The sequence below is a fragment of the Giraffa tippelskirchi genome, chromosome 4, assembly GCF_054371585.1.
Source record: "Giraffa tippelskirchi isolate mGirTip1 chromosome 4, T2T-mGirTip1v1.2.pri, whole genome shotgun sequence".
Taxonomy (NCBI): domain Eukaryota; kingdom Metazoa; phylum Chordata; class Mammalia; order Artiodactyla; family Giraffidae; genus Giraffa; species Giraffa tippelskirchi.
The window spans coordinates 114,707,556-114,726,328 of NC_137278.1; the positions used below are offsets into that span (position 1 = coordinate 114,707,556).

Genomic DNA, 18,773 nt, shown 5'->3' on the forward strand with positions numbered 1-18,773 from the left:
CTTTTCCTCTACCTAGACCATGCTTCTGGAGTCTTATCAAGGGAACAGCTCTCACAGATCCATTGAGTTTTTTAATAACATACATTTAGTATCTCTGATGCTGACCTGCTGAATCAGAATCTCTCTCATGAACACGATGGTTGAAGAATTATTAATAAAGGATTATAAGCTTACATTCAATCCTAAAGGAAATCAATCCTGAGTATTCATTGGAAGGACTGAAGCTGAAGCTCCAATACATTGGCCACCTGGTGTGAAGAGCTGACTCATTAGAAAAGACCCTGATGCTGGGAAAGATTGAAGGCAGGAGGAGAAGGGGATGACAGAGGATGAGATGGTTGGATGGCATCACCCACTCAATGGACAAGAGTTTGAACAAACGCTGGGAGATGGTGAAGGACAGGGAGGACGGACGAGCATGCTGCAGTCCATGGGGTTGCAAAGAGTCGAACATGATTGAGTGAGTGAACAACAAAACAAGCTTACAGGTTCTAACTTTTTAAAATAAAATAAGATAAAGCGAAACAAAAAACTATGTTAAAGGTCTGTGGTTTTTCTGCACGACTTTCTGATGTAAGCTGTTTGAAGATCACAAACTTATTTTTAGACTCAATTTACCAGTGATTCATTGATGATTTTACCAACCTAGAAGGCAAGTGATTGTACTATTCAACTGGTATAAATATTAATGGAGTTTATGCACACATATGCACATATTAAAAATATCTTCAAATACCAAGAGAAGGAAAATGCCATATATTTCTTTCTGCTACATATTTTCATGCTCTGTGACCTCAGCTGGATCTCACAGCAGCTCAGAAATATTTTCAACCATCTGAAGGATTACCTACTGCTTCTCCACAGCTGTTTCTGCAAACTGTTCCTCCATTTCTCTGAGCATCTGTTTCTCTGAGAAAATGGAGGCTATTGCACGTGAATCCTCCCATCCCTCTCCACCTGAACATTCCTCTATATGACTGTATTGCTTCTGTACCTTGCATGCATGCAAAAGAAGTACCTTCTTTCTTTCCCAAGAATAATCCTACCAGAATCCTAAAACTAAGTCTTTTTCAGATAATAACATATATTAATAAATTTCAGGAGGAAGAATGATTCCTGCTGTCCATGGGCAGATGGAGGCTGGAGAGAGATGATAGAGAATAATTGTAGGGTAAGAGGATTAAGATCTCGAAGAAGAGGAGCTGAGGGACAGTTGTGGTTGACAGGGTACCTAGAAACCAGGACAGATCACAGGATCAAAAAGGCTAAGAGTTGAGAGACTAGGAGAGACACCAAATCTGAAGTCATGGAAAGAGCACAGAGCTGTAAATAGCTGAATTTATAGCCAACTGGAAAGATATTCAAACTCAAGGATGGAAATAGGTTTAGTCAGAGCAGCCAAAGGATCAAAGGATGTAAGTGTAAATTGTGCTCAAAGCTATTTTTTTTTTTTTGCCATTCTTGACCCAGAGGTTTTTCTTCACCCTTTCAGATTTTTAAAAGTTCCTATCCTTATGTGGCTGAACAGTTTGTTAAATCCTACAAAATCTTTCTATCTAAACCCTTGATCTCATCCTCTCCTGTCATTTTGAGGATGCTATGCCATGTCTGTTCATAGCTTGTGAAGAGGATGCTTAGACTACAGGAGGATATCTTCTTGTCCTCTTGTTGATGCCTCATCCCCTTTGCATAATCCCCAGGCTTTGTCGATGTGGTTTGAATAAAACTGAGCTGAGCCCCTGACTCCCTGAATGAATAGATAACTCGAGTCTGACCAAAGTACCACATCCCTGTGGTCCAGTGATTGGTTCAAGGATGGTGCATGACTCAAGTTGTGCACATCAGAGATGATGCGCTTCTGCCTCAGGACACTTCTAAAGCCAATAAAGAGAAAGTAGACCTGAGATATGGAGAGAAATAAAATCCACATAACATTTGAGCCCAAGACACAGTTCTGCCTGAAACCAAGCCCTGTTCTTTTCTGTTACATTAGCTAATAACTTCCCTCCTTTGTTTAATTAGTTTTTTTAAAAAACTTGAAATAGGAAGTGATCTAATCAAAATTTAACTGTGATATACTCATAGTAAACACTCATGTGTTTTCTGGGGATGAATAGAGTCACAGGCTCTCTGGATAGTATTGTGTTTCTGTGATTATTCAGAATTAATGTTCAGCCCTCCGCGTTGCAGCCTGATCTCTTGTAGATCAGAAGGGTTCTTCCTTCCCCTGGGTAATATGTGAAATTCGCATATTGTTTGTTTTAATGTTGTGCTGTTCATGAGAGACAACCTGAACTACAAGCTGTTTGGTGAATGTTTTATTAATACTCAGTGTCTCTTTGTGGAATTATTCTTCCTTCATTTTTTGCCCAGTTGTTTTGGGTGGTACTGACTGCACCCCAAGCTCCGGGGGTGTGTGGGGCACATGACTCAGATCAATTAAAGTTTTCCCTAAGACTTTGTGGAAGAAAAAGTTACCCCATTCTGTCTACAGCCATACCACCCTGAACGCACCTGATCTTGGAAGTTAAACAGGGTTGGACCTCGTTAGTATTTGGATGGGAGAATTAACCCCTGTTCTCTGGGATTCTAGTATTAAGTATGCATGCTATGTCGCTTCAGTCGTGTTCGACTCTTTGTGACCCTATGTACAGTAGCCCACCAGGTTCCTCTGTCCGTGAGATTCTCCAAGCAAAAATACTGGAATGGGTTGCCATGCCCTTCTCCAGGAGTAAGTATATGTAAGTCTAAAGCTGCCAGTGGATATTTGGGGAACACTCAATACATACAAGTGTTTGAGGCCATCCCAGAGAAAAGCAGAAATAGAGATGGAGGAAAGGGAGTAGTTTAATGAAGGCGTCTTTAGACTTGGGTTTACAATGCCTAAAGTCTTCACTGCTTAGACTTCCTACTCACTTGAGCCAACAAATTCCCTTTCTTCGTCTAATCTGGTTTAGTATGGACTTTTAGCACATGGCATCAAAATCTTAACTAACTATACATTGGCATCCAAATGTCAGTGCTAATGGGTTAGTGTCAGCTGTCACAAGATTCCAAAAATGTGTGTGAAGAAGTGGAGCTTCTGAAACCCCGTGTCTCAGGATTTGCTGAGAAGGTATTGGTGACTTGCTGACGTCTTTGAGAAGATTCTCGGTGTCACAGTGATGAAAGGCTGCAGATACTAAGAGAGGATTCTGAAATATTTTTATATAAAACATGAATGGGGAAGGAGACATATCTAACATGGCCCTGAGAGTCCTCTGAACATTATGGCATTGCTGGAACCTCCCGAGATTCTGAGATAACACAGGTCTTGGCTTCTCTGTGTTGCATGAGAATTTGAAAGAGTCAGCATAATTGTAAAGGGTTGACCCACAAATGTGATCTTGTGTCTTTGCTAATACTTAGTGCTGGGTATCAAATTTCAGTACCCCCTCAGTCCTCTGGTCTGCCACACATACTCCTCAGGGTTTTTCCATCCATTTTGTAACCCTGATGAGACAGTGCATAAGTAATAAGGGTAAGTATATGTAAGTCTAAAGCTGCCAGTGTTAAACCTGCTAGGCTGTTAGGTTTTTTCTTTTCTAAGATTGTTACTTTCACATAAGTAGCTATAGAATTCTCATTGAGAGACCAAAGGATAGGTTCAAATTTATTCTCAATTTTTTAAAATTACCAAACAAGGATACCCTGAATTAAATATGAAATATCATTTGTGAAAATTCCAAGTCTCTATAGAGTTTAGATGTTAAATTTCTTAGAGCAGACTTACAGCTCATCTTTTTCATAAGATCACATCTGAGATGGTTTAGTTCTTTGGAAATCGCCTATTCAAGTGGTAGTTTTTATAACGAAAACTATCATAATAAACTCTGAAATATCATACACCTGGTGGGATAAATTTTCTGAAATTAAGAACTCACTTTATCTTTTATAAAATAGCAATTATATTAGGAATTAAGAGATAAGTATTGTCCTTGTTCTACTACCAGCTAAACCTGGAGGAGAGACTTTACATCTGAGAGTCTGAGAGCACTGGCTCATAGAGGTAAAACAAGATGAGCTCTCTGGTCTTTTCCAACTTTGAGTCTGTAATTTTACATAACATTAGCAATTCTTGCAAATAGGAATTTTCTTCAGTCCAGTTCAGTTGCTCAGTCGTGTCTGACCCCATGAATCGCAGCACGCCAGGCCTCCCTGTCCATCACCAACTCCTAGAGTTAACCCAAATCCATGTCCATCGAGTTGGTGATGCCATCCAGCCATCTCATCCTGTCGTCCCCTACTCCTCCTGCCCCCAATCCTTCCCAGCATTAGGGTCTTTTCCAATGAGGCAACTCTTCACATGAGGTGGCCAAAGTTATTGCAGTTTCAGCTTCAACATCAGTCCTTCTAATGAACACCCAGGACTGATCTCCTTTAGGATGGACTGGTTGGATCTTCTCGCAGTCCAAGGGACTCTCAAGAGTCTTCTCCAACACCACAATTCAAAAGTATCAATTCTTCGGCCCTCAGCTTTTTTTATAGTCCAACTCTCACATCCATACATGACTACTGGGAAAACCATAGCCTTGACTAGACGGATAATTTTTTTAAAAAAAGTATCCCTATGCTGTAGATACAGAGATTCAGTTCTAAAACTACAAGATAAACAAGTTATTAAAACAATTAACTAGAGGGAAGATGCAAGAGTAAACCTGAGTGTACTTTGTTGGATGTTACACATAACCTGGGCTTCCCAGGTGGCGGTAGTGCTGAAGAACCTGCCTGCCAGTGCAGGAGTCATAAGAAACACTGGCTTGATTCCTGGGTTGGGAAGATCCCCTGGAGGAGGGCAGGGCAACCCACTCCACTATTCTTGCCTGGAGAATCTCATAGACAGAGGAGCCTGGCGAGCTGCAGTTCACGGGGTCGCAAAGAGCCAGACATGACTGAAGAGACTTTGCACACAGGTGTACATAAGCTACTTTTAAGAGACAATTTAATTCTTGGGCTTGATGACACCACCAGAAGAGTTAGTTCCTTGGCCGTGCTTTTACGAGTAAAGACTGAAATAGTCTCCTGCTATGGTGGGCATGGAGACATTCTGCCCAGATCCATCTCCAAGGAAGGACTCACTGCCCAGCTGACAGGTAGGGACGAAATCAGCAGACAGCCTGTGGCCCCCAGCTCCTTCGAGGAAAGTCACAGCTGCGTGGAGACACCGTGCCTGTGTCACAGTCCTGCTGGGGCCAGAGCGCCTTCCCTCATGGAGTGGGCTTCCGAGGGCTTCAAGCAGGACCCTCCTCAGGCACCACTCGCCCTAGGATTCCCTGCTGGGTTGGCCAAGGCTTTTCCCAGGCATCCTCCACAATCTAACTTCTCCTCTGCTCAATGTCTCTTCTTCCCCTTTGCCTTCTTGTGTGCTGATCCCTGAGAAATATGTTGCTCCTCAAATTCCATCTTAGCATTTGGTTCCAGGGAAACCAGTTTTATACACTTGTAATTAATTTAGAAATAATAAAGTGATGTATTGAACTTTCCTTGTCACAAGAGATGATGGGATTAATTCCCATTTCAATATTAATAATGGTTATTTCTAGTTTATTGGGATTAAAAAATGTACTTGTACTGCTGTAATTTTTCAAAAATGATAAGCAATTTTTACAAAAAAATGAAGTTATTATAAGGCAAGAATAATAAATATGTCATTGATAAGATAATGGGATAAGAAAGGTAAGAGATGAATACATAAAAAGAGAATCTGCAATATATATAAATCAGAGTTAAATAGTATTTATCTCTGACCATTACTACAACTAGACACTTTTTAAGGTTACTGTAAGCTGTTCCCCATATTTGTATCTCATGTTAAGTTTCCTTATAGAAATTAATACTAAAGGTAGGCTTTGAAAAAATTGTATACACTGAAACAGTTTACCATGATATAAAGTAATCAAACACACAGTGTTGCTATGGATTTAAAAATTGTAAAGCTTAACAAAGTACACATTCTTTCTTCTATTTATTAGTCAAATTTTGCCCATGCTCATGTTGGTAACTAGACATATTCTACCCAGTGTGCTTGGGCGTGTCTAATATTTTGAACAGACAATCATTTTTAGAATCTACTCGCATAAAGCAGCCCTGAATATTCATTGGAAGGACTGACGCTAAAGCTGAAGCTCCAATACTTTGGCCACCTGATGCAAAGAACCGATTCATTGGAAAAGACCCCGATGCTGGGAAAGACTTAGGGCAGGAAGAGAAGCAGGCGTCAGAGGATGAGATGGTTGGAAAGCATCACTGACTCAATGGACATGAGTCTGAGCAAGCTCCAGGAGATAGTGAAGGGCAGGGAAGCCTGGCATGCTGCAGTCCACGTGGTCATAAAGAGACGGACACGACTTAGTGACTGAACAACACCAATTATCTCAAGTATTATGGAAAGAAGTTGAACAGAGATAGGTGTAGGGATTATATAACATAAAAGTCTTCCTCAAGCAACCTCAGATGTTTAAAGTTTTCATTATGATCATATGTGGTAACTGATGGCCGGTTGGTTCTCATGGGTGTGATCATGGTCCTAGAATATTCTGGATTTCCAGAATCTTAGTCAGCTGCTGTAGTCTCGATCCTGCAAGGTCCGATTCTTAGCATGCCATCTGAGTGTTTTCTTCCCTGCTAAACCAAACATTGCAACTGGAAAATGAAATCCTTTGGTCTTAGGTAAGAGTAAGAAGTAAAAGTATCTCCCCGGCTCTAGCCTGCTGCCTAGACTGTTACATTTCTCATTTATGGGATCTGCTCATTAACAGAAAACAAACAAACAAACACCAGAACTGTTTTCCAAGGATTACAATGTAGAATTCTGGCAATAGTTTGGTAACCTATATCATAACCCTGGGGACTTCCCACTTGGTTCAGTGGTAAAGAATCTGCCTGCCAAGTAGGAGATGTGAGTTTGATCAACAAGATGCCCTGGAGAAGAAAACTGTAACCCACTCCAGTATTCTTGCCTGGGAGATCCATGGACAGACAAGCCTGGTGGGCTACAGTTCATGGGGTCGCAGAGTTGGACACTACTTAGTGAATAAAATAGTAACAACCCTAACCCCAACCACCATATAAATTTTCTTTCTCCCTTATATCACAGACACAATTACCAGTGTAGTCTTTCTCTCTCCTCTCACCCTCCAACATCCCTCTCCCCAAATGTCAAGGGCACTCTAAAGAATCAGATTCCTTTATGATGAAACCTTCTGTACAAACACACACACACACTCACTTGTTTGAAATAACATTTGTTGAATGGACATTCCCACTACAAAGAATGCAAAATTTCTTCATATTCATTTATATGTGGTTTTTAGCTGCTTGTTAAAAATAGACCAAGTGAGAAATTAAATCTCACTAATTGAAGTAGATGGGCTTGGAGCAAGTGTCCATGCTCAGAAACACTTTTTCCAAAGGCAGGATTTGTTAATGTCTCACTGTAGTCACATTTACTGGGCTGCAGCATATATGGAACAGCTTCTCATCTTTATAAAGTCAGAGCAAAGATGTGCCCATGTGGGGAAGAATAGCAATAACTCCAAGAAGTGGCATTCTGAAGCTTTAAAGTGTATTTGAGATTTCAATTAAAAGTCCCTAGCCACAGGTGGATTTCTTCCAAGCACTTCCCTTTGGGCCTTTGCTCTTTTCACAAGCCAGGAAAACCACCAACCATCTACAGGGCTTTGTTTTCCGGGTGTGTTGTAAGACAATGAAATAATGAATAGCAAACTCAGTTGATGCCAGATTTCTGTCACACAAGCTTGGCATCTGGAAGTCTAGTGTTTTCACTCAGAGCAGCTGTGTAAGTTTGGAAAGACATTCCAGTTAGAAGATCCATTAACCCCTGCTTAGGGCCGCATTTTAGTATGAACATTTTTTAAGGGACGAATAAGTGTTGAATCCTGTTGAATCCAAGCCCAGATTGTGCTTTAAAAAAGAGTGGCACTAAATAATCTTACTACTCAGGCTCATGTGCTTCGAAGCTCACATTTTGAGAGGTGTTGGCAGTTATCTCGATAATATAGTTAGAGTGGTTTGTAATGCTATGCTTTCTTCTTATGACATGTTTGGGGAAGACATTTAAATAATGTCTTCACTTAGGGATGTGCTTGATCCTAATATGAATGAGTGAATAGTTGTATAGTTTCTGTGAACTATGACATGAAGACTGTGCCTCATTAGTTCATTTAACAAGTATTTGCTGAGCACCCACCATGCCAAGCACATTATTAGGTATCTTGGATTGGCCAGTAAACAAAGCAAAGTCCCTAATTATCTTATCATTGCACATACACTAGAGGTGTCACTTTTACACGAGTTACAAGTCTTGGGTGTATGAAAAATAGCAACTGGGACTCTTAAAATTTTACTTAAGTCCTTGAATTCTTTGGACCCATTATAAAGAGTAAATTTCTCATCTTGTTTAAAATTTATTTTTAATTGAAGGATAATTGTTTTACAATGTTGTGTGGCTTCTGCCATAAGAGCATGAATCAGGCATAAGTATACACCTGTCCCCTCCCTCTTGAAGCTCCCTCTCACCCTTCCCCCCATCCCACCCCTCTAGGTTGTCAGAGAGCCCTGCCTTGAGCTCCCTGTGTGATACAGCAACTTCCCACCTGCTATCTGCTTTACATACAGTAATATGTATGTTTCAGTGCTTCTCTCTCAGCTTGTGCCACCCTCTCCTCCCCCGCTGTGTCCACAAGTCTGTTCTCTATGTCTGTGTCTCTATTCCATCCCTAAATAGGTTCATCAGTACCATTTTTCTGGATTCCATATATATGCATTAATATATGGTACTTGTTTTTCTCTTTCTGACTTACTTCAATTTGTATAACAGACTCTAGGTTCATCTACCCATCCCCCCCCCCTTTTTTTAACTTTTTGAAGTTTGCAATTGTTCTTCCTGGAATATTGTCATCCCCATCTTTAGTTTTCAAGACCTGTTCATCCATCAAGGCCCTATTCAGACTCCCAACTCTGTGCCTACTATCCAAATTCCTGAAGGTACAACATGTTCTTCTTGCCCTGAACCCTTAGAGCAACTTGCCTGGAGATATTTGTGGCAATCAGTGTTTATTCTATCAGTATCTGGCCTATTACCCTTCTCTCCTTCCTGTCCTCCCAAACATTCAACAAACTCCACAAACACGTCAACGTTGAAATTCAGTGGGAGATGGGATAGTCCAATTCTTTTTGGTAGGTGTGTGACCTTTACATAATTATTCTACCTAATTTTAGACTGACATTTTGTGTCACGGTTAGAGCAAGATTTGGGCCATTTATGACCTGTTCTTTACCGTTATCAGTCAGACTGAGTCAGAAAAACAGAGCCCACATCACCTATCTTAGCTTGAGAGTGGATGCTGGAAGAATTGAATGGTCTACTGGCAATAGTGAGGCAATCCTGAAGCTACTGGGAAGCTAAGCAAGAAGCCTTGGGAAGGAGATAGGGTTAATCAAGCCTGAGAGCCAGTGTCTCCTCATGAGAGCCAGACCTTGACAGACCTTGTCCAGTGGGAGCTCGTACCACAGAGGGAGCAGCTGCCTGGAGGGAGTTAGAAATATGGAGTGGAGGCAGTTATTGCTGGAGAAGCTGCATGAAGCAGAGAGGACAGGGGAAAAATACCCTGACTTCTTTGCCCCATATACTAGTCTGCAGCCAATGCCTCCCATTGGTAGAAAGCAGCCAGAGGCAAGGGAATCTGAGAATAAAGTTTACAGGATTCAGTTACTTGTAACACAGAGCAAGGGAAAAGGAAGTGGCAACCCACTCCAGTATTCTTGCCTGGGAAATCCCACGGATGGAAAAGCCTGGTGTGCTATAGTCCATGGGGTTACAAAGAGTCAGACACAATTTAGCAACTAAAACAACAACAGCAACATGCAAAGCAAAGGAAGGGTGGATAACATATTTGGAAACAGTAAAATCATTAGCACAGCCTGCAGAATCAAATATTTACAGCACATACTCTCTTCAAATGATAGTTAATTGTTTAGTTTATGAATATTGTATCTTCAATTAGAAGCCCACTTTGATTACAAGATCTTTGAACATGGACCACTTTTGAGCTATTTGTGAGCTAGACTAATCTCAGAAAACCATGCCATCTGGTGTAGGTTATTTCCACTGTTCCCCGTTCCTCTATCTTCTTTTTTAAGGTTTTTTCTACAATTTGGTTTGCTTTCTCTTCTTAGGTATCTTCTTGTCTTGGGTTCCTTGCAATGCAGTATATATAAGTATTACATTGGGCAGATTTGAGTTTTATTTCTCCTTTCCATGTATCTGAGATCACTTGATGGTCTATCATGTAGAAAAATATAAACAGCTAAGTGTTAGTAGAAGCCTCCTGGATGGCTCTCAGTGATTCTCATCTACTGGAATTCACGCTCTTATATAGTACCAGCTGCTTTGAATTAGAGTTCAAAGTGGAAGTGATCATGGGGCACTTCCAAGATTTGGTCACAGATGGTAATGCAACTTCACCATGATCCCTTGGATTGCTTGCTATGTGGATGCCAACTGTCAGACTGTCAGGACATTCAAGCAACCCAGTGGCCCATTTGTAAAGGGGCTGAGGGCGATAGCCAGTGCCAACTTGCCAATTCTGAATGAATCACCTTGAGCAAATTCTCCAACCCCAGTTATGCCTTCAGAAGACTGAATAAGCTTCAACAGAAATGATTGCAGCCATTAGAAAGCTTCAGGGAAAAGTGCCTGGCTGAACCCTTCCCAAATTTCCTAATCCCGAGATTTTATGAGTATAATAAAGTTTGGGGATAATTTGTTATGCAGCATTAGGTAACCGATGACTTTTGTTACTATTTTCATGATAGTTCTTCAAGGTTTATAAAGTTGATGCCTGAATAAGGCTGATAGTCCCCCATCTCACAGTACTTTGCAAGTTGCACATCAAATTTCTTCTAAACAAATTATTTTCTTTCCTATATTAAAGTTGGGAGTTAGGTGCAGTCATTTTTAAAATTAACCTTGTCTTACATTTGAGGAAAATGATACTCAGATTTTGAAAAACTTGTCCAGGTTTCCTTAGCTGTGCTGTGCTTAGTCGCTCAGTCATGTCTAACTCTTTGAGACCCCATGAACTGTAGCCTGCCAGGCTCCTCTGTCCGTGGGAATTCTCCAGGCAAGAATACTGGAATGGGTTGCCAAGCCTCCTTCAGGGGATCTTCCCAACCCAGGGATCAAACCCATGTCTCCCACATTGCAGGCAGATTTTTAGCGTTTGAGCCACCAGGCAAGGCCAAGAATACTGGAGTGGGTAGCCTATCCCTTCTCCAGGGGAACTTTTCGATGCAGGAACGAAACTGGGGTCTCCTGCATTGCAGAGGGATTCTTTACCAGCTGAGCTACCAGGGAAGCCCCTGAGTTACCAGTAGCTGGTTAGCAGCAAATCCTGAAACCAAAGCTGTCTTCCAAACCTTGTGTTGTACATTGCTGGAGATTTTCAGCAGTCCAGCAAGGCGAATATGGAGACCTGGGGTTGGGACTTTCTGATGATGCTCAGAATTTAGAATGTGTGTACTTGGCTGGTTCACCCCTGCAAGTAAATAGTCAAAAGTAATGAGACAACATGCAGCTATGAAGCTGACCTAGGTGGCCAGCTAGGCAGGTGTGAACTCCAGCTGTTACTATACACAACCGTTTTTGTTCACTTCCCCATTGCCTAATACTTTCCAGACCCCCAAATCTAGGCATCTTGAAAATCTAGTTGCAACTTTTTTCTTCCAAGGATTTGGTTAAGATTATAGACATATGTGCTTGGAATATCCAGACTCTGTGTGTGTTACAATGTGTTTCTCATTTGTGACTTTACTGAAGATTTCCAATATCTAGAACAGTCCCATAGGCTCCAAAATACTTAACACCGAGGCCTGGTTGGTAATGAAGACATTCTTTTTCTCTGACAGCCCACAGTAAATGCACACAGCATGATTTTATGCCCGTTATTCATTTATTTCATAAATATGAAAAATTGCAGTCCCTGCAATATGTTTAGTCTCATGTTCTTTATCACTTTCCAACCTTCAATAACTAACGTCCTGATCTGTTACAAGTTAGGCACTTGGTCAAGTGTGCATTTGCCACTAGTTTGTGAATTCAGTTCAGTGTGGACAACACAATTATACTCCACTACTTGCCTGGGAAACCCCATGGAAGGGGGAGCCTGGTGGGCTGCAGCCCATGGGGTCGTGAAGAGTTGGACATGACTGAGCGACTTCACTTTCACTTTTCACTTTCATGCACTGGAGAAGGAAATGGCAACCCACTCCAGTGTTCTTGCCTGGAGAATCCCAGGGAAGGGGGAGCCTGGTGGGCTGCCGTCTATGGGGTCGCAGAGTCGGACACGACTGAAGCGACTTAGCAGCAGCAGCCTCTTCTCCCAATTTCCTGAATGTTGTTACTTATAGAAATTCAGATTCAAATAAATATCAAGGATAGCATTCAAGGGAAAATGTCACAAAACGATAGCTTGAAAGGATTTTTTAAAGAGCAAGGCTTGGCTCAACCCCTTGACTTGAGAATGTCAGTCTTATATCTTTGCCTAGAAAAGTGATTAACCACCTTACCTGTATATTAAAATAACCTAGGAAAGCCAGCATTAGTCAGTGATCTGGGTCCTATGGCAAAGCAATTAAATTAACTCAGAATCTTAGTGATGGAGCTCAGGTATCAGAATTTTTAACCAATTCTCTGGTTAAAAATATACAACCAGTTCCAATATACAACCATGGTAGGGAGCACTAGCCCTAAATTTGGTTTGGTGGGGAGTGACTGAAGACAACAGAACCTTCCCATTTTCCTCCAACCAGCTTGATTTCTGGAGATGTTCTGCTCTGGTAGCAAGAGACGCCAGAGTTAGAAATGATCAAATAAGTCTCCTAGGTATGCTTTATGGTAGGGCCAGTACTGAGCAACACACTAGCGGTGTATGTTTTCTACTTTATCCTGATAAAACTTGATCTTTACCTGAAACAAATAGATGGCCAGATATTTCTCAGGCAAAGATGGGTTTATTCAGGATCAGCAAAGAATTGCAGTTTGGGGTCTGTAACTATGGTGGGCCACATACAAGTTCCCCAATCTTCCCCCACCCCACCCATGGCAAAGAAAGGAGAAAGTTTGAGCCTGTGGCTTTTCATTGGCTGAGTTCCTGCCAGGAAAGAAGAGTCTTTCTTCTTACCAAGAGTTGTTGGATTCTGCAATCCTCACAGCGTGTAAGAGCTGTATTTAATTGAAGTTTCTGTTTATTAATTTTTTACAGTCTCAAATTTCAGGACACTGTACACATTTCACTGGCTCTCTTTGCTTTTATTTCCCCCCAGTCATGTGGATAAAGTTACTGAGAGGACACAGTATATCTTACTTACCAGGCTCAGGGCAGTGACTATAATAGCTGTAGCCTGTGTTCGTTGCAGCCACATTTTGGAAGTAATTGTGTTTAATGCCGCCCATGTTTTAATAATAGGCAGGATATCATTATAAACGAAGTTCACTGTTGCTTTAAAATGACTCCCATGTGCATGCTCCTGCCTCAGCCTACTTACTTAATCCTGGCAGACACTTATATGCCTGTATGGATCACTTATGGAAACCCCACGTTCTCATAAAGTTTCCTCTCCTGTGAGATATGCTTTAGGGCCCTTTTCCTAAACATCACATATGTTATCAGTGGGTTCACAGATAGGTCATCATCCCCTTTGACTTCAAGCTCTAAATGTAGCGATCTGTTTTTCATAACTCTTTGTATTCGAATGACTACACAGTGATCCCCCCAAAATGGATGTTTAACAGGTGCATAAAATAAATGCATGCAAATGTCCTCTGCCTAATTTCCCTTGTAGATGGGCAGTTTTTCTCCATTAGAAAAAGGAAAGTCTGGTTATAGAATGGCAAGACTATGTAACAGATTCTTTTCTGCATTGTGTCATATTCCAGAATTTAGGAGAAATGAACAGTATAAATCCTCGAACATGAAAATTATATAAGCTTCAGCTTCTAAATAAACCAAAGCATGAAAATGACAGAACCTTAAACGTAGATGCCTTGGGAGTGCTATATGTTGGGTGAAGATAGTTAACCTCAGAATATATGCCAGATTACTTGGACTAATTTAATATCTTTTAGTCCCTATATACACTGGAGGCATATTAAAATTAGAAGTGTACACTGGAGGCATGTTAAAATTAGAAATCTAAATTGTAAATATGTTTAAATACGTCTGTTTCCTCTAAAAAATACTTTAATGTTTAACATTCAAATCCACGCACATGTTTTGGGATGTTCAGGATAATAAACAGAAGTACTAATAGAAACTAAGATAGATCAAGATAGATATTATCTCAATACAGATAGTAAGACTCTATTTATTTTTTATCTTATTCATAGTTTCCGTGTAATATATTAAATTGGGAAGTAGCTAAGACTGGTGGTCCAGTAACTAAGACTCTGAGCTCACAATACAGGGGCCCTGGATTCCATCCTTGGTCAGGGAACTAGATCCCACATGCTGCAACTATGAGTTTGCATGCATCAACTCAGGCCTAGTGCAGTCAAATAAATAAATTATATATATAACATGTATAATATACGGGCTTCCCTCATAGCTCAGTCAGTAAAGAATCTGCCTGCAATGTAGGAGACCCTGGTTCGATTCCTGGGTCAGGAAGATCCCCTGGAGAAGGAGATAGCAACCCACTCCAGTGTTCTTGCCTGGAGAATCCCCATGGACAGAGAAGCTCAGAAGGCTCCAGTAGATGGGGTCACAAGAGTCGGACACGACTTAGCAACTAAACCACATATATATATATACATATATATATATATACACACACATATATATGTGTGTGTGTGTTTATATAAAATTGAACATCTCAGCAAATAGTTATCAATTGCTTTATTTGCTGTGCCCACTTCAGTCTTACTCTACCTGTTTAACAAACATAGTACAAAATTGATTTTTCTCTTTTTTATGAAAAAAAGATCAATAAAGATTAAGTACAAGCTAAACTGATTGAATAATAAGATTTGACTCAGGTCAAACACTAGCTATGGAGAAAAGTAATGTTATATAGAGGATTGTATAATGTAAAAATGCTATTCCCAAATTCCCCTGTAACATGATATTAATGATATTACTCTTGCTTAAATTCCCAACTAGAAGAAAAAAACAGATGAAAAACAACTATATGGTTATGGATTATGGTTAATGTGTTTTATTTCTGTGTGCCTATTTATAGAAAGCTCTCTATTTTTTATAATAATCTTTTTAAACCAAATTCCCACAGAGAGATAAACATTTCTTTGCATATCAAAAACTGGTAGAAAAAGGGCATGGTTTTAGAACTCTTACAGTTCTTAGAGAAAGTTTTATAATATAATCCATGACTTTTTCTGTGCCTGTTTAAAAATATTTGGGATAGTTTTGTTTTAAAGAGGTATCACACACCCCATTTAAAAATTTCATTTCACTAAGTTACACAAATTTATTGAGCAACTTACGGGACCAGGGATTGGAAACTGCGAGAACGCAAATATGGTCTTTCCTCCTGTAAATATATATTCTATAGAGACAGACAATAGCAAGTAGTCAAATTTATAAGTGAGATGATCACATGTGGTGGTGAAAGTTATGACTAAAATAAAAGCATAGAATGATGAGCAGGAGATACTATTTTAGATAAGGTGGAGAGGAAAGTCCTTTTCAAGAAAGAAGGCATTTGGGCTGAAACTAAAACGTGGAAAAGGAGGTAGCCAGGCAGAACTACAAAGAAGCTTGCTTTTAGGCAGGGGAACAGCAAGTGTAAAGGCCAGCAGGGAGCTGGCCGGTTCACTGCACAGATCATTGTTTATGATGTCTGTTTGAATTCCATTCGGAATTAAAAGAGAAATGCTGCTGTAATAATCAAAGCATGACCTACCTACGAGATCAGTCAGTACCTGTCCTGAGAACAGTGATGATTTGCGTTTAATTGGCCACTTTAATTTTCATACCCTTTAATTCAGCAGACAATTTGCAATTTTGTGCCCAGCAAAATCTCCCTGACAAATGTAGCATACAGATGAGAAGCTTCTGATTTATCATTCAAGTCATTCAGGGCCCAAATCACAATCTGTTTTTTTTTTCCCTCCCCAATAAAATAATTCACTGCACCAGCTGAGAGCCTTTCAGGATTTGGTCCATCTTACAATTGTCCATTTTAACAAGATTTGACTGTCCCCCCATCTGCAACACGTATTTTGTCAGGAGAACAATGCCAGTTGCACAACGTCAAACAACATACCTGTGACGGTCAGGGAAGGAAACCATACCCCCAACAACTGCTGATAGGTCCTTTGTGCTGCTGTTAGAATTTTTCTTAAGAAAGATCGCTTTTTAACATTAAAGCTGGAGATCCTATCTCATCAACTAGAATTAGAGACTCATTTGTTGTTAGTTAAAAATGAGATGAGGATGTGTTTCAAAGGAATGGAAGTCTGAAAGAGAGGGAATGCAAATAACAACGGAAAGCTACCTTCAGAAATTGTGGGCATACTGTCTCAGAAGGAAAAGGGAAAACAAGAGAAAATGAAAAATGTAACATTTTCATGCAGTTTCTGCTATTAAGTCATTATTGTCTGTACTCATTCAATGGTATTATTAATGCAGAGAATTACAGTGTTTTTCCTCCATCATAGGTGTGTTGTGACGTATAAATAATGAAAAGTGAAATGTTATCGAGCTACTTCCTAAAACATGGGAGCCTCTGCATTTACACCTCAATAATTCTGAATGCTTCAGTGAATGAAAAATAATTAAGGGGTATCTAAAAAGACATAGATTTATTACTTTCAAGGGCACATTCTCACTTAATGCAATGAATAACAAAGTTCTTCAATGCAGAGGTTATACAAAGTTTCAAAACTTAGGAGTGCTTGTAATTAAGAGAGCTAATTATGTGAAATATATTATAGAGCTCTTATAAAAGTTAAATTTTCTGAGATTTATATATTTCGTTTATAATCTTTAAGTAAACATTTATTTCATTTATAATGTTTAAACAAATTTGGTTTTTTATTTGGATACCTGTTGTTGTTGTTGTTCAGTCACTAAGTCATGTCCAACTCTTTGCAACCCCATGAACTGTAGCACGGCAGGCTTCCCTGTCCTTCACTATCTCTCTGAGTTTGCTCAAACTCATGTCCATTGAGTCGGTGATGCCATCCAATCATCTCATCCTCTATTGCCCCCTTCTTCTCTTGCCCTCAATCTTTCCCAACATCAGGGTCTTTTCTAATGAGTCAGCTCTTCGCATCAGGGGCCAAAGTATCAGAGCTTCACCTTCAGCATCAGTCCCTCCCATGAATATTCAGGGTTGATGTCCTTTAGGATTGACTTGTTTGATCTCCTTGCAGTCCAAGGGACTCTCAGGAGTCTTCTCCAGCACCACAGTTCAAAAGCACCAATTATTTGGCACTAAGCCCTTTTTATGGTCCAACTCTTAACATCCATACATGACCACTGGAAAAACCATAGCCTTGACTAGACAGACTTTTGTTGGCAAAGTGATGTCTCTGCTTTTTAATATGCTGTCTAAGTTTGTCATAGTTTTTCTTCCAAGGAGCAAGGGTCTTTTAATTTTGTGGCTGCAGTCACTGTCTGCAGTGATTTTGGAGCCCAAGAAACTGAAATCTGTCACTGTTTCCAATTTTCCCCCATCTATTTGCCATGAAGTGATGGGACCAGATACCATGATCTTAGTTTTTCTGAATGTTGAGTTTTAAGCCAGAATTTTAAGTTTCCTATTTCACTTCCAAGAGGCTCTTTAGTTCCTCTTCGTTTTCTGCCATTATTGTGATATCCTGATATCCTTAGTGTGGATATGTGCAGCACCATACAAAAATAAAATCCAATGTCCATGTTTCACAGTTTTGAAGTTCTCCAATGTGAAAATGTCAAACACTACCAATATATTGAGTGGCCACACTTCCAGAATTATATTTAGGACAAATACTAGAGTTATAAATATTGGAATTTTGAGGACCCTAAAAATAAATTTTAAGGAGAATAGGCTTAGCTATTAATCAAGAGTATTCATCAATCCCCAAAACACATAATGGACACAAAGCAGTTCGGGGTGCTGACCCTCCAAACAGTAGAAAATTTGAGTATAATTCACAGTTGGCCCTTTTAATCTGAGGTTTCTCTCTATCCAAGGACTAAACCAGCCATGAATTGTGTAGCTCAGAGATATTTATTATTGAAAAATAGCTGCGGTTGAGTGGACCTGTGCAGGTCAAATCTCAGTTGTTCATGGGTCAAATATATTTTAATTTTTGGGGCTTTGACCTACATTTTCAAATTTTTAGTCAGCTTAACATGTCCTTTCATAAATTCATACTTTTCTATAAACCGGTGCTGCTAACTAACCTTCTCCTTTAACTCTGTCATCTGGTAAATTTCTCCTCTTTCTTTAAGTACTAACTTGCTGCTGCTGCTGCTGCTAAGTCGCTTCAGTCGTGTCTGACTCTGTGTGACCCCATAGACAGCAGCGTACCAGGCTCCACCGTCCCTGGGATTCTTCAGGCAAGAACACTGGAGTGGGTAAGTAATACTTAAATAGCAATAATTTACATATATTAAAATTAGTTTGTGTCTATTAAATGACTACTAAGGGTCAAGTATCAGTTGTTCAGCTCAGTCGCTCAGCTGTGTCTGATCTTTGCCACACCATGG

General features: G+C 40.0%; 1 protein-coding gene across 7 annotated transcripts in view; it reads left to right on the forward strand.

Moving 5' to 3' along the window:
• METTL25 (methyltransferase like 25) overlaps nucleotides 1–18,773 on the forward strand; it is a 316,231-nt gene that overhangs the window by 251,588 nt on the left and 45,870 nt on the right. Inside the window, exon 15 of one of the 7 annotated variants that reach the window (XR_014083322.1) lies at nucleotides 18,516–18,641. The exons of the other annotated variants lie outside the window; for them this stretch is intronic. The gene's annotated coding sequence lies outside the window, so the exon portion shown is untranslated. The remainder of the gene's footprint in view (nucleotides 1–18,515; nucleotides 18,642–18,773) is intronic. 7 annotated transcript variants of the gene reach the window in all.